The following is a 13,632-nucleotide window of genomic DNA, read 5'->3' on the forward strand; positions in this document are numbered from 1 at the left end:
TGTCTAGACTTCATGGGACCAAGGATCTCCTTTTCCACCTATACCTGACAAGGCCATCCTCTCCTACATATACAGCTGGAGCCATGGGTCCCTCCCTATGTGCACTCAGGCTGGTGGTTTAGACCCTGGGAGCTCTGGTTGATTGGTATTGTTGCGCTCCTCATGGGGCAACAAACCCCTTTCAGCTCCTTCAGTCTCTAACTCCTCCATTGGGAACCCCATGATCAGTTCAATGGTTAGCTGTGAACATCCACCTCTGTATATGTCAGACTCTGACAGAACTCTAGGAAAACAGCTATATCAGGCTCCTGTCAGCATGCACTTCCTGACATCCACATCAGCATCTACCTTTGGTGACTGCAAATGGGATGGATACCCAGGTGGAACAGTCTCCATAAAGCCCCTCCATCCATTTGCTGACAAAATTTATGATGTATTTTTTAATAGCTCAACAGTATTCCATGGTACATATGTACCACATTTTCTTTAATCTATTCTTCAGTTGAGGAGCATTTAGTTTGTTTCCAGTCTCTAGCTGTTACAAATAAAGCTGCTATGAGACTGAAGTGGCCACCTCCTGTAGCCAGGCAGGACTTCCAGAGATAGGAGAGGAATATTAATACACCCACAAAATCTTCAACCCAAATTTTCTCTTGCCTAAAAGATATGCAGGGATAAAGATGGAGCAGAGACTGAAGGAACAGCCAACGATCTCTATTGAGGCCTATCTCATGTGAAAGAGCCAACCCATGACTCTATTAATGATATACTGCTATGCTTACAGACACAAACATAGCATAACTGTTTCCTGAGAGTCTTTCTCCAGTAGCAGATTGAGGCAGATGCAGAAACCCACAGCCAAACATCAGGCAGAGCTCTGGGAATCTTGTGGAAAAGTAGGGGATAGAAATGAACAAGCTGGAGGGCTAAAGGATACACAGAATCTACAGAGTCAACTAACCTGAGACCAAGGGGGCTCACAGAGCCTGGGCCACCAACCAGGGCACATTCAGGAGCCGGACCTAGATCTTCAACACACTTGAAGTTACTGTGCAGCTTGGTCTTCATATGGGTCCCTAACAAGTAAAATAGGGACTGTTCAGTGTATGCTTTCAGCTACTAGGTCCTCTTCCACCTACCTGAAAATGCCTGGTTGGGATTCAGTGAGAGAGGATGTGCTTAGTCCTTCTGGAACTAGATTTCCCAGGGTGGGGTAGTGCCCAAGAGGGCTCCCTGTTTTTTCTGAGAAGGGGAGGAGAGCAAATGGGAGGAATTTGTAAAATTTCTCAGTAGAGAAATCTCCAATGACCAAGAAATACTTGAAGAAATGTATTGTTAGCCATCTATGAATGGCAAGGCAAAGGTACATTGATATTTCATCTTATACATTCAGAAAAGCTAAGATCAATCACACTGGATCCTCTCCATGTACATTATAGTTATTAGCTTAGTAATTTTATGGATCTTCTGATTGTGAAAATGAGTTGGTCTCTAACTCTATTGCCTGCTCTTGGTACACTTTTCCTCCTGTTGGGATGCTATGCCCAATTTTGATGTGAAAGTTTTTGCTTCACCTTATTATATTTTATTTTGTAGGTTTTGTTATCTCTTCAAAGCTTCTTTTCTAATAAGAGACAGAACAGGAGTGGATCCAGAAAGTAAGAGTGATGGGGAAGAACTGAGAAGAGTGGGGTGGAGGGGTAGTATAATCAAGATATGTTTTATGAGAAGATCAACCATTTCAATAAAAATCTTAACTAACTAAAAACAAAACACAATGATGTGAAATTGCAGACACCTGGGATCAAATAGGAAAATCTGTAGGGGAATTGGTTGTTTTCTTTGATTTCACTTCTATCTCTTCAGACCCTTGTTCTTATAACAGGATGCTGTGATGCGATTTATAAAATACTATGTATGTACTTTCTCCATTTGAGAAGGATGTGTTTAAACAATGTTCTCCTGGTCATTTTTCTCTAGAAGTGGCATGGAAGCTGTGCTTTGCTTAATGCTTCTTGCAGCTAGTTCTAGAGAAGCTGCATTCCTTAATAGCTTGATTTGATCTGGGAAAGTGTACAAAATTGATATCTGAGCAGAATGCCTTTTAGAATCAGTGCCTCACACTGGCAGCTCATTCACAAGCACGGCAGGCACCTTGATGCTTCCACAAGCTGCTGGAAACACAAATTGGATTACTCCACAGTTGTCATTTAAACTCACAGCGAAAATAGTCTGATAAATGTCACTCTGTTATTAGATTCTTAATTGTTCTATTTTTCTATGAACTAACACATAATGTACAATTTATTCAACATAATATTAAGGACAAACAAATATTTTACAAGTACTGATTAAAATACATTGTCAAACAGCAATAGCATTTCAAAACCAGTGACAGTATACACTATCATGTAAATTGAGCATAGGAAGCTCAAATCAATGAAAAAAAACAATGGTTTAAATTTGGGCATTGTAAGGGTTTAAAAAATATTTTAATGGTATTAAAATTATTATTTAGGGCTTTTTGTTACAAAACATGAAATTTGTAGAATAATAGTTTGGTACGATAGTTGCAAGGTGAGGAATCTTTGCAGTTTAATAATGATCTTTATAAACACTCAGTGAGAGGCACCTTTAGGAAACTTCCTAAGCTATAGGTAACCCAGGATTCATCTTCAGAACAGCAATGCTGATCAAAAATAATTGATGACAAACATGATGTATACAGAAGAAGCCACAGAAAAGCCCCTCAAGAGTTCAGATGTTCATGAGGAACCATACGAACTGCAACAAACAGGATCATGTGTACCAGTCATGGGACATGGCTCACTACCTTGTGATTGTATTATCTTGGAACACAGATTACCTTCAAAGTCAAAACAGTTTACAGTGAGAGGGATATATCTTCCCCTATAGAACAGATCTTCAGTTTGTGGGAAGAAACTGTGTCATCCAAGGGATATATGGGCAACAATCACCAGCATCTGCTTCAGTTATGCTGCTAACCCATAATTCACTAAGTGTGCTCAGTGTGTAAAATGCTTCTAGAGCAAATGTGAAGTTCAACTCTCATTATGTGGAGAACCAAGGTCCATTCATGGACATATTAATGGTCATTCCAATGCTGGTGCTTTATCTCACTTTGTTTAAATTAACCAGACTTCTTTATGGCTCATATGAATCCTTTTTTTTTCTTCTTTACATATAATTCTAAGTTCTGCCTCATTAATAAATAATCACAGGCCTAATGTTTTTATATACATGCATTTCTGATGTGATACCAGTAGGTCAAATCAAAAGGTTATGCTTCATAGACCTAGAGTCTGAAGTTCAGATCACATTACTCCATAAACCTTTTGAACATTTCCCTGTGCTGAAACCTGGTGTGGGCAGCACCTTTCATCTGTGCTTGGTCAACCATGTGACGTACAATATGTAAAATGTCTGGAGATCTGTTTTCCAGGCACTTATCTTTATTTTCTTTCATTTCTATTTGTGAAGAGAAATGGCATACATCTGGTGGTCTTTGAAACAGAAATTCTAGAATACAGAGCCTTGAAACACAGCAGGCATTTTATACCTTAGCCATGGAAGTGACAGTTCTAAGACTTGATAGCACAGAGATTTTTAAACTGAGATACTCGTTTTGGGAATTAGTCTGAAATTAACATTGTACTTCTTTCTGTATTCATTTTAAAGTTTCAACTATTTGCCTTGGGCATTTTTTCATTCCAACAAAGGAATATGTGTTTACATTGTAATGATGATACTAACAAAGGTATGTTATCATACCAAGCTGCACTGGGCATTGTATATGCAATGTGTGATTGTTTATATGTCAGTGATCAAAGACTGATTAGCTTTGAAACAACGCTGTAATCAATTTCAGGTTTTAATTGAATTTGGTCAGTGCTGTGATTCTGGGACTGAAAAAGGTACTCACTGAGGTTGGTGACGGCCACTGCATATATGAACTACTCAGATACTGAGCTATTTGTACTCCAGCACAAAAGATGTATACTATACATCTGTATTTGATACTGAATATTCAAATATTTTCCTTAACCCTTGTTAGCTATTCTTATGTTACTCAAGCCTGTGAGAAATCTCAGAATTGTTAATATTGAGAAACAGATGTGATGAAGGTGGGTACTATGCAAGGTTGTACCCTCTATTCCTGGTTGAATGGTTAACTCTGATATGCTTTACTAGATAGGGTCCTGTAGATCAAATCAGAAATTATATATTCTTGCCAGCTGTCTCAGCTTAATATTTCTGATTTTTACCTCTTTCTTTCATAGATTAAAGATCATACCAAGGTCCATAACATTACCTGCTTTTATATGTAACCTTACTAAAGAATTCATGACACATTGTGCTTCCTAGGTCAAAGATTCAGGTGATGGGCCCTATTATTAGAAACTGTGGCAAACATACCACATTGACACTCTAGTGCTTCACCTCATGTGTTTAATAGCATCTTTGAACAAAATGTATATTTTTCTGTAAATGGCCACATGTATTTCTAAGAATTCAATTTTAATGGAGATGATTTCTTGGGCATTATTTGTCTATATTAACCTTACTGAGTGACAATAAGAGTCATTCATACAGTGAAAAGAACTTGGACATTGGTAGTTAATGGATATAGAGACAAATGTTCTTTCTTAGTTTTAATTTTATTGTATGAATGTGGAAACTGGGTGGCCCCTATATTAGGAGACATGTAAATTATAACAAATTCCTTTAAGCAGATAAAGCATGACTGAGTTACGACACTGTCATTTAAAGGCCACGTTTCTTTGTTCATATTAGATTATGTGTTCTTATAATTACTTGTGTATCTTACTACTGCAAATATATGTTAATAACTTTATAGTTCATGACTTTAGCATCCAATATCAAACTTTTAATTTATCTTATATATGCATTATACACACACAGGCCCAGACATCACACACACACACACACACACACACACACACACACTCACACTGGATTAGCTTCTCCATAACGTATATGTATTACCACGTAACCTCTTACATCTGCCACTCAAATTTTTTTAGTCACTTCCACACTGATGATCATAATATTTTTCCTCTTTTCATGTACTATAATCTTTATTTGATAACTCTTACTTGTAGATGATGTTTCAAGTTCCCGTCATCTGTCCTTTATCTTCTTCCTTAGGCTTACACTCCATTTCTTTCTTTCATCTTCTACTACTTCAAGCTTTTCTCTAACAAACCTTCTTAAAAATTTACTCATTCTAAAATCACTTCTGTGTCTTGGTGTTTTTCCCAAACCTCTCATACACTCGAATCCCCTGCCTAGAATAAGGACATTTGTACCTGAAAGAGCAATGAAGGCCAATAGATTCTTCTCAATAATATACAAGCTTTTATCCATTTCTTCCTCTTCAACTCTTTCTTTCATTTCAACCTAATGTTCAGTACATGGTCTTAATATTCTAGGACCATTGTGTTTTTTTATCATTAATATTATTTCACAATTTCTGCTAGAGAAATTATTGCTAAAAATAATTATACAACATAAATTTTAAACAAATATAGTAATATCAGCATACTTTTGGTATCTCAAAACTAATTAATAAATCATTATCACTCACAAAGGGTAGATGACCTTCTGTCAAACTAAGCAGTAAGGATTGATGTACCCAACTAGATCTTGGAATTAGGTGATTTAGTAAACATGTCTTTCTTTGAAGTTTAATGTACTATTGCTGTAGGTGGAAATGTGCTATTAAATTCTCTTTAATCAAGTTAACTTTATTGCAGGAAATGCCATTAAAAAAAGTATGTGGGTCAAGTGGTTAGGATTTTATACTATCCATATGGAAAACATGGGTCTACAAAGTAGCTCCTGTTTATATGATGATACACAACTTCCTTTTCTTCTTTGTTCCTGAGATTTCTATTTGGTAAGATGCTGATGAAGAAGATAAAATATCCATTCGTTTGATGTGGTCTCCATGTGATTTAGACAAGTAAATACATTAGTATATGAGGATACTCTTCTTTGAAGCCGGCACACAGTAGGGGTTAAAGCATTCGAATATGTTATTCTATGTGTTTTAACTACCTTATTACTACTCTCAGTTAAAAGCAATTTAACTAATAATTTGTAGGTTTTACCAATGAGTGTTTGTATTTTACCAATACAAGAATTGAAACTTAAGAGATTTTATAAGCATAAATCATAACATCTTTTAAATACTGAGTTCTAGAGATGTTTGGAATTCTCTATTTTGAACATTTAATGTTTATGAAGTTGATGTTTGAGAAAGCTGTCCTATGAAACTATGTCCATAGTAGTAAAAGAACTGAGATATTCTGCTATGGTTACAAGGATTAAATTGTGCCTTCATTTTTCTCTATGTTGGGTGGGTAACTTAGACCCAAGCCTCTGAGTCTTAGCCTTACAAACTCTGTTGCTTGAATGTAAAATTGGTAGTTCAGAGCTACCAGTTAATAAGTAATAGACATTAGTATTATTTTAAACATAACAATTTGATTTATTCACTTCACATATTTTTTTTTAAATTGGGCTTCTTTGAAAACAAAATTTTAACTATGTTTGAGAATCATTGTGCATGATATTTAATAAATTACTGTCACCTAAATAGAGATGAAATAAGAAAGAAAAAGATATTAAAATCATTCTCCCATTTGCCTATAACCAACATGTCAGCTTTCAAGGCAATATATAGTTTGTGCTGGCCATTCCTTCCGTTAAATTGTGCCCTTAGCATGAAATACATGTAGATAGGAGAATTTCCCAACACTGACATCACAATGAGAGGAAATAAGAAATCAATAATTTAATTTAATTTTTATCTAAACTTGTCCTTAAAAACAGAAAAATAGAAAATATGTTTTATTTTATTTTAGTATTTGTAGTTGCATATCACATACATTTTACTATGGTTTTTTTTTTCTTTTCGAGAAAATTACTCAAATTTATTTATCAAAATTACTCAAACCCTCTGCAGCAGAACAACATACAAACATCAACATGGCTTCAGGCTGCAGTACAGATCAAAGACATGGTATTTGGTGATAACATTGGCTACAAACATGAACACAGTCCCTGGCAGTAGACTTATGCAGCCAGGCATGGCACTGGACAGCAACATGTACCCAGACATCAACATGGCCTCAGACAGAGACTGTAAATGCCAAAGAAGCTACTCTTGGCATGGTGATGCTGATTGAATACTCAGTTATGAAAGAGAGGCATAGAAAGCTACTGTGACAACCCTAACCCACACCCCACCAAAAAAGGTAACACCCTAGACAGAAAGCCACCAAAATGAACTCTTAAAAATTAATATAAGGATGGTGAAACTTAATTCTCCACAATTGATGGATTCTGGTAGACTCAATTTTCTTTAAGGGGGCTGAATATAGAAGGTTTGACAATGTTCCAGTGAGTATATAGATAACACAATTTGTACTTGATATTTTTTCTTCCTGTTCTTCTTCTTTCTTCTTTTCTTTCCTCCTCCTTCTCCTCCTCCTCTTCCTCCTTCTTCTTCTTCTCCTCCTCCTCCCCCTTCTTCTTGGCGAAATCCTTCTTGGAGAGTGGAGGCCACAAAGGTAGAGATAGACCTGGAACGGCTGTAAAGTGAGTATGCTTGGAGTTCATGATGTAAAACTTCCAAATAATTAATAAAACTCTCATGAAAAAGACTAACCCTTTAGGGTTATTCATTTGGCGAGTGCATAACTAACCACAGAACAAAGGAAAATATTTTTGATCATTTGTGCTCTATTAGAGCAACAGAACTCTGTTCAAAGAATGAACCAAAGGGACTAGAGTGATAGCTCATTAGTCAAGAGCACTGCAGCACCCACATGGCTGTTCACAACTATTTGTATGTCCAATTCTAGGGGATCTGACATACTTTCAGGCCTCTGGGCTTACAGACACAAACACACACACACACAGTACATACATGCACACAAACACACATACACATATACACACACACATGTGGGCACACATAAATGTAGGCAAAACCTGAAACACATAAAATGAAAACTAAATAAATATTTTAAAAAGAGCTAGCAACAAAATAAAATAAGTATATAACTTCTGGCAAAATAAAAATGGATCACTTCAGGATAACACTGAAGATCTAATTCACATTATAAAACCCAATCCTTTGGGGAACTCAAAAAGTCTATTCATTTGCATGAAATTAATTGTAAAATAACTTTTGATCCGAGATAATTCTAGTATTAAATAAAGGTAATCCAAAAAGCACATTAGGGTGTTTGCTACTTAAATTTTTCTAATTTCACATGATGACTTGTAATTTGATTTTAATATTATTTCTAGATATTAGGAAGTGACATCTTGACTGAATATTTTTAGAGTAAACTGAAAACACTGATTATTATATTTGAGTAACAAGTTAATCATGACTGAATTTCAAAATTTTCTTGGACAGGACTAGGTTGTCCATATTATCTACCTAAAGGAATCCCTCATCATGGCCACCTCTCTAGGTCCTTGTCAGTCAACTACTCTTTACTTTCTTATACTTCATCACATATTGGGGAACAAAGCATTTGAACCTCTCAACTACATGTATCCTATGAGTTTTTCCAGCTGCCCTAATGCCTTTTCTCAATTTTTCTCTATTTCCTCTGTGTCAGCCAAGCTTAAATCTTGTTCTAATATTCTAAAACAGCTGCATCATTTTGAACAACCAATATGTCGTAGACACTTTCTCCTTACAGTGATAAAGTATTCTAGTGTGTTTGGACAAGGTGAGTGCTAAGACAGATAGTGTTCCTCTTGGCTTATAGTCCATCATGGAGAAGACCTAGATGGCAGTTGGAGAGGCATATTACAGCAGGAATAAGCTCTCTTATTTCACTACAACAAACTAGAGAATCAGAGGATGAGCAGGAAGTAGAGCAAGGCTAAAGACTTTGTATGTTGGGGTCCACACTAGCCCCATGATGGGGCGGCCAAAATAAATGTTGCAGCCCAGGCAAAATGTTGAGGCCCGGGCCGACCCACGTTTGGGAGGCCACTGTATCCCGGCCCAAGCTGCTGCTCCGGTCTGCGGGTCGGGGTTCAGCAAGAGTGAGGGTGAGGGCAGACTCAAAGAATGGAGATCAAACAGGGTGTGATTCAATCCCGTTTATTCTTCAGTCTCTCTTCCTTTAAGTGTCTCTTGTCTGATTCTCCCTCTATAGTCTCAAAGTCTGGTTCTGTCTTCTACAGTCTGTCTAATGTCTGGTTCTATCTTCTATAGTCTGATTTCTGATCTGTTCTGTCTCTGCCTTTTATATGTCTCACTTCTAAGCCACGCCTCTAAGTTACACCTTTAATCATGCCCTTAGGTCTTGTCTCTAACTCTGATCTCTATACTTTTAAGTCATACTCTTAAGTCACACACCTTTAATCTCAAGCACCTTTAATCTCAAGGTATCTAAACCAAGATTATCGGAGTGTTCTCAGCTGTTGTAGGCTATTGTAATTCAAGTCTCATGTCAGGGTATATGGCTCAAGATGGCTGCAAAGCTGATAGCCGCTTTCTGCTAAAAGTCGGCCCCCAACATTTGTAATATACTCATAGTGACCCATTTCTGCTAGGTAGGCTCCCCTTGTAGATTCCATAACTTTCCAAATAAAAGAGCAACTGGAAACACAATCTTAAAAGTCTATGGGACCAATATGTACTCAAAACAGACCACCAAATGAGAAATTAGAAGAGTCTCTGGTCATTTTTTTAGAAATAAACCCAAAAAATATAATACAAAGCATAATTTTTCATATGTATAGACTTTAGAGTACATGGTTAATGCAGTCCCTTTACAAACTTACACATTAATGGAGACACATATCTTCTTTAGAAGAATAAAGGAATCCACAAAGACTCAACAGAAGTGGCATTCTTAGTGTTTAGTGATAAGGCAAGAGAGAGCTACATTTTATGCTGAGAAGCTTTGCTGGAATTTGCTTTGAGTCATTATACAGCTGCCTCTTATTGAACCTATGACTGTATCTCAGCCCTCTGAATAAGCTTCTTACCATTTAGATGAGTATACAGAAGGTCAAGGCCAACTTCATTGACTGTTCCATATACACTGGCAGTACACACAAAATGAAAATGTGGAGCTTCAGAATGGAAAAGCCCTAAGTACACACCCAGCATTATCTCTTACCCAAATTAAGAGCAGAACAGTGGCATGAAATGGGCAGTCATTATTCTGTGTAAAAGTAGCACAAAGTCTATTTCCTCATGGCTTTTACAGCCATTAAAGTCAAAGCAATCAAAACCCATTGCCATCTTATTTCCAGTACAATTACTGCACTTCAACAAAATACACTCAGGGTTCTTTCCTAGTAATGTAACCCCACACTAATCAAAAGCAATTCTGGACAGAAAACATTCTTCTTATGAATAAAAAAATTTGCTTTATTATGTTTGAGTCAGAATATGATGGGGACATTTTGTAGACTTACAGGCCAAACTTGAAAGCAATTTGCTGACCATGAAAGAATTCCTTAATTAGAAAATAAGGTTCATTTAGATAACTTTAAATATGAAATAAATGAAAATGGCCTGCAAGCAAGTACATCATGGTCTTACCTTTATAAACAAAGTAATTTTTCTTTTCCTGGAATCCTGATCAATGGAAATGAAAATGACTACATTCTTCTGTATTTTCCAATTGCTCATGAATTATTATTTTTATAATATTTATGATGGATAATCTCAGTTGTCAACTTGACACACTTGGGAAGAAGAAAGCTCAGATGATGAACTACCTGTATTTGATAGCCTGTGAGCATTTCTGTGGGGATATTTTCTTGACTGCTAATCATTGTAGGAGAGATCAACCACAGTGGTGCCACCTCAAGGACAATCTATAAGAAAGGCAGTTGAAATGAGCTTTAGTGTGAGCAAGTAAATAGCAATCCTCAGTGTTATGTGCTTTATTTCCAGTTTCATGTCACTGCTATGAGCTCCTATCTACATTGCCTATCAATGGAAAGTAACCTCTAATGATAAAAGAAACCCTTCAATACTACTCTCAGCAATGTTGGCAGCACAGGCTCAGCAAATAAAACAGCAACTATAGTCACCTGCATGGGTCTGTAACAGGTCCTTTGCATATTTTTATGCTCTTAACTTAGTGTTTTTGTGAAACTCCTAACAGTGGATATATATATATATATATATATATATATATATATATATATAATCACTCTTTTACCTGTTCTTGATACTCATTTCTTCCTATTGGGTTGTTTAGTCTAGCATCAATATGAGGGCTATTGCCTTTCCTTGCTGTTTCTTGTTTAGTCTGGTTTGACTGTCATCTCTTAGAGCCCTGCAGTTTTTTGAAAAGGAAATAAAAGGGGAATGCAGCAGTGGGAGAGGTGGGAGTAGTGGAGGGAGGGGAAAATCTGATTGTGATGTTCTATATGCCATGCCAGGAGAATCTATTTTTAATAATAAATAAATAAAAATAATTTTAGAAAGGAATTCTCAAAATCGTAAACAAGAATCTAATAAAGCAAATAAGCACTTTTATTCTAAAAATCATTTCTGGTCAGAATGTTCTATTATGTGGCAGGAATTTCCCTGTCCAATCTATTTAAATATTACTGCAGCAAGAGGCCTGTGATTGGACAGGGAAAAGAAAGGTGGCGCTAAGAGTTGTAGGGGGGCGGGGAGGGGGGAGGGAGAGATTGAAAGAAGAGAGGGAACAGAATCAAGATGGAAGACTGACAGGGGGAAAGAAGATCCTGAACCAGCGTGGCTTTAAATAACCACAGGTAGTGGTGAATATCTTATAAGGTTAGAATAATTGTGATAACTTGACTATTCTAGAGTGGCAGCTTGTACCATTATCAATTGGCCTTGAAATTGTGTGAGCATCTGATGATTTGAGAATTGTTGATATAAATATCAGACTGTTAATTAAAAGCTGCAAGTGTTTTGATTTTACTGAGTTACTGGGTATTGTGATATATGACTTTGGGGTAGATGGTCATTACAAGGGGCTGGGCCTAGAGCCTTGGAGGCAGCGGAGTTGGCAGGCAGAGGCAGTGACCACGTCTTGGGGGTCCTAGGCCAAAGGTTCTCCCGAGATGAGAACACCCCGCTGGGGCCAGGTGGCCCACTGGTGCTTGTAATAGCGCTGGAAGAGAAGGGATCACACGGGGCAGAGAACTGGCAACAATATCACAGAAAGCCTGGCATTTCTTTTTATACTTACAGCTACACTATTATTTCAAGCATTTTTGTATTGACCTACTACTATTCTAACTTTAGCAAAAGTAATAGTGGTTACAACACTGACAACTTCTAATTTTAAGCACACTCTCTTTTACTGTACTACAATCTGTCATAGTATAAGGAAGTAGAGTCTCTGAGAAGCATAGTTCCCAGTCGAACAAATTTTACATCATCTGAAACACCACAGTCTGCATGTTGACAACCATTGGTATCTGTCAGTGAATCAAATTACAAAGCATGTCATGTCTTATTTAGACCTCTCCCACAGTAACTCTGTCTTCTCCATGTAACATCTACCAGCGGATGTTCATAAGTGAGATACAAGAACAATTGTCATAATCACTTACTCCATAGAACTCACTGTCGGGGAACTTAACTAGCAAAGAAGTAGGCAAGGACACCCTTAATGAGCCAATACCATGTAGAAACAGAGAGTCCTTGAGTACTTATGGACTAAGAAGTCCCTCCACAGAAGCGCTCCAGCCACATCCGCCTTCATGAAATATCGCAGATGAAGATAGTCCATTTGTGAGTCCAGGTAAGTGAAGCAGAGTAAGGACCTGGCAGCCTACAGAATTCAGACAGAATGTACAGGTGACTAAGCAACGGGCACTTACTGTATATAATGAAGGTATACACAACCAAATCAATCATCAAAATTATGCAAACTCTTTCATTGCTAATGTAAATGAAATAAATTTTAATTTTATTACTGTTCTACAAACACGAAATGTATTTAAATGACAGAGAATTTGATTTACTAATGAGGAGTCTTCAATGGAGTCTCTTTTGCTTTGTTGTTCAAATTATTGAAGGGAGAATAATACTTCAAAGACTTTTCAATACTTAACATGTGCCAAATACTCTATTAAGACTCAGTGATTCCACAACATCAATGATTAACACTTATTGTATATTTGCTGTGTGAGAGCCATTGCATTAATTTTTTAAATGTATTTTATTTATTTACAATCAGATGCCATCCCTTTTCCCCATTGCCCCTCCCTAGAACCCCCATCTCATCCTCCTCCTCCTTTATGCTTTTATACCATTTTAATTACATGCATGTGTTAAGGTCAGTTCTAGGTTGAGGGTCTAGCAATACAATAGATTCAAATAGTCAAGGAACAAGCAAGATAATAAACACAAATAGTCAGAGAACAAGCAATGCATTAAACCCAATGACACTCCCGTGACAACTGTTTCTAAGGGCTTATCAGGATGACCAAAGTATCTGAGCCTACTTTTCTGTCCTAGCACAAGGTCATTATCATGTTTGAAGCCTACTTCCTTGTTCTAGCCTAAAATCTAGATTCCTGTCTGAAATTAATCCTTTGTTCTAG

Source organism: Arvicanthis niloticus, chromosome 16 (assembly GCF_011762505.2).
Source record: "Arvicanthis niloticus isolate mArvNil1 chromosome 16, mArvNil1.pat.X, whole genome shotgun sequence".
Taxonomy (NCBI): Eukaryota; Metazoa; Chordata; class Mammalia; order Rodentia; family Muridae; genus Arvicanthis; species Arvicanthis niloticus.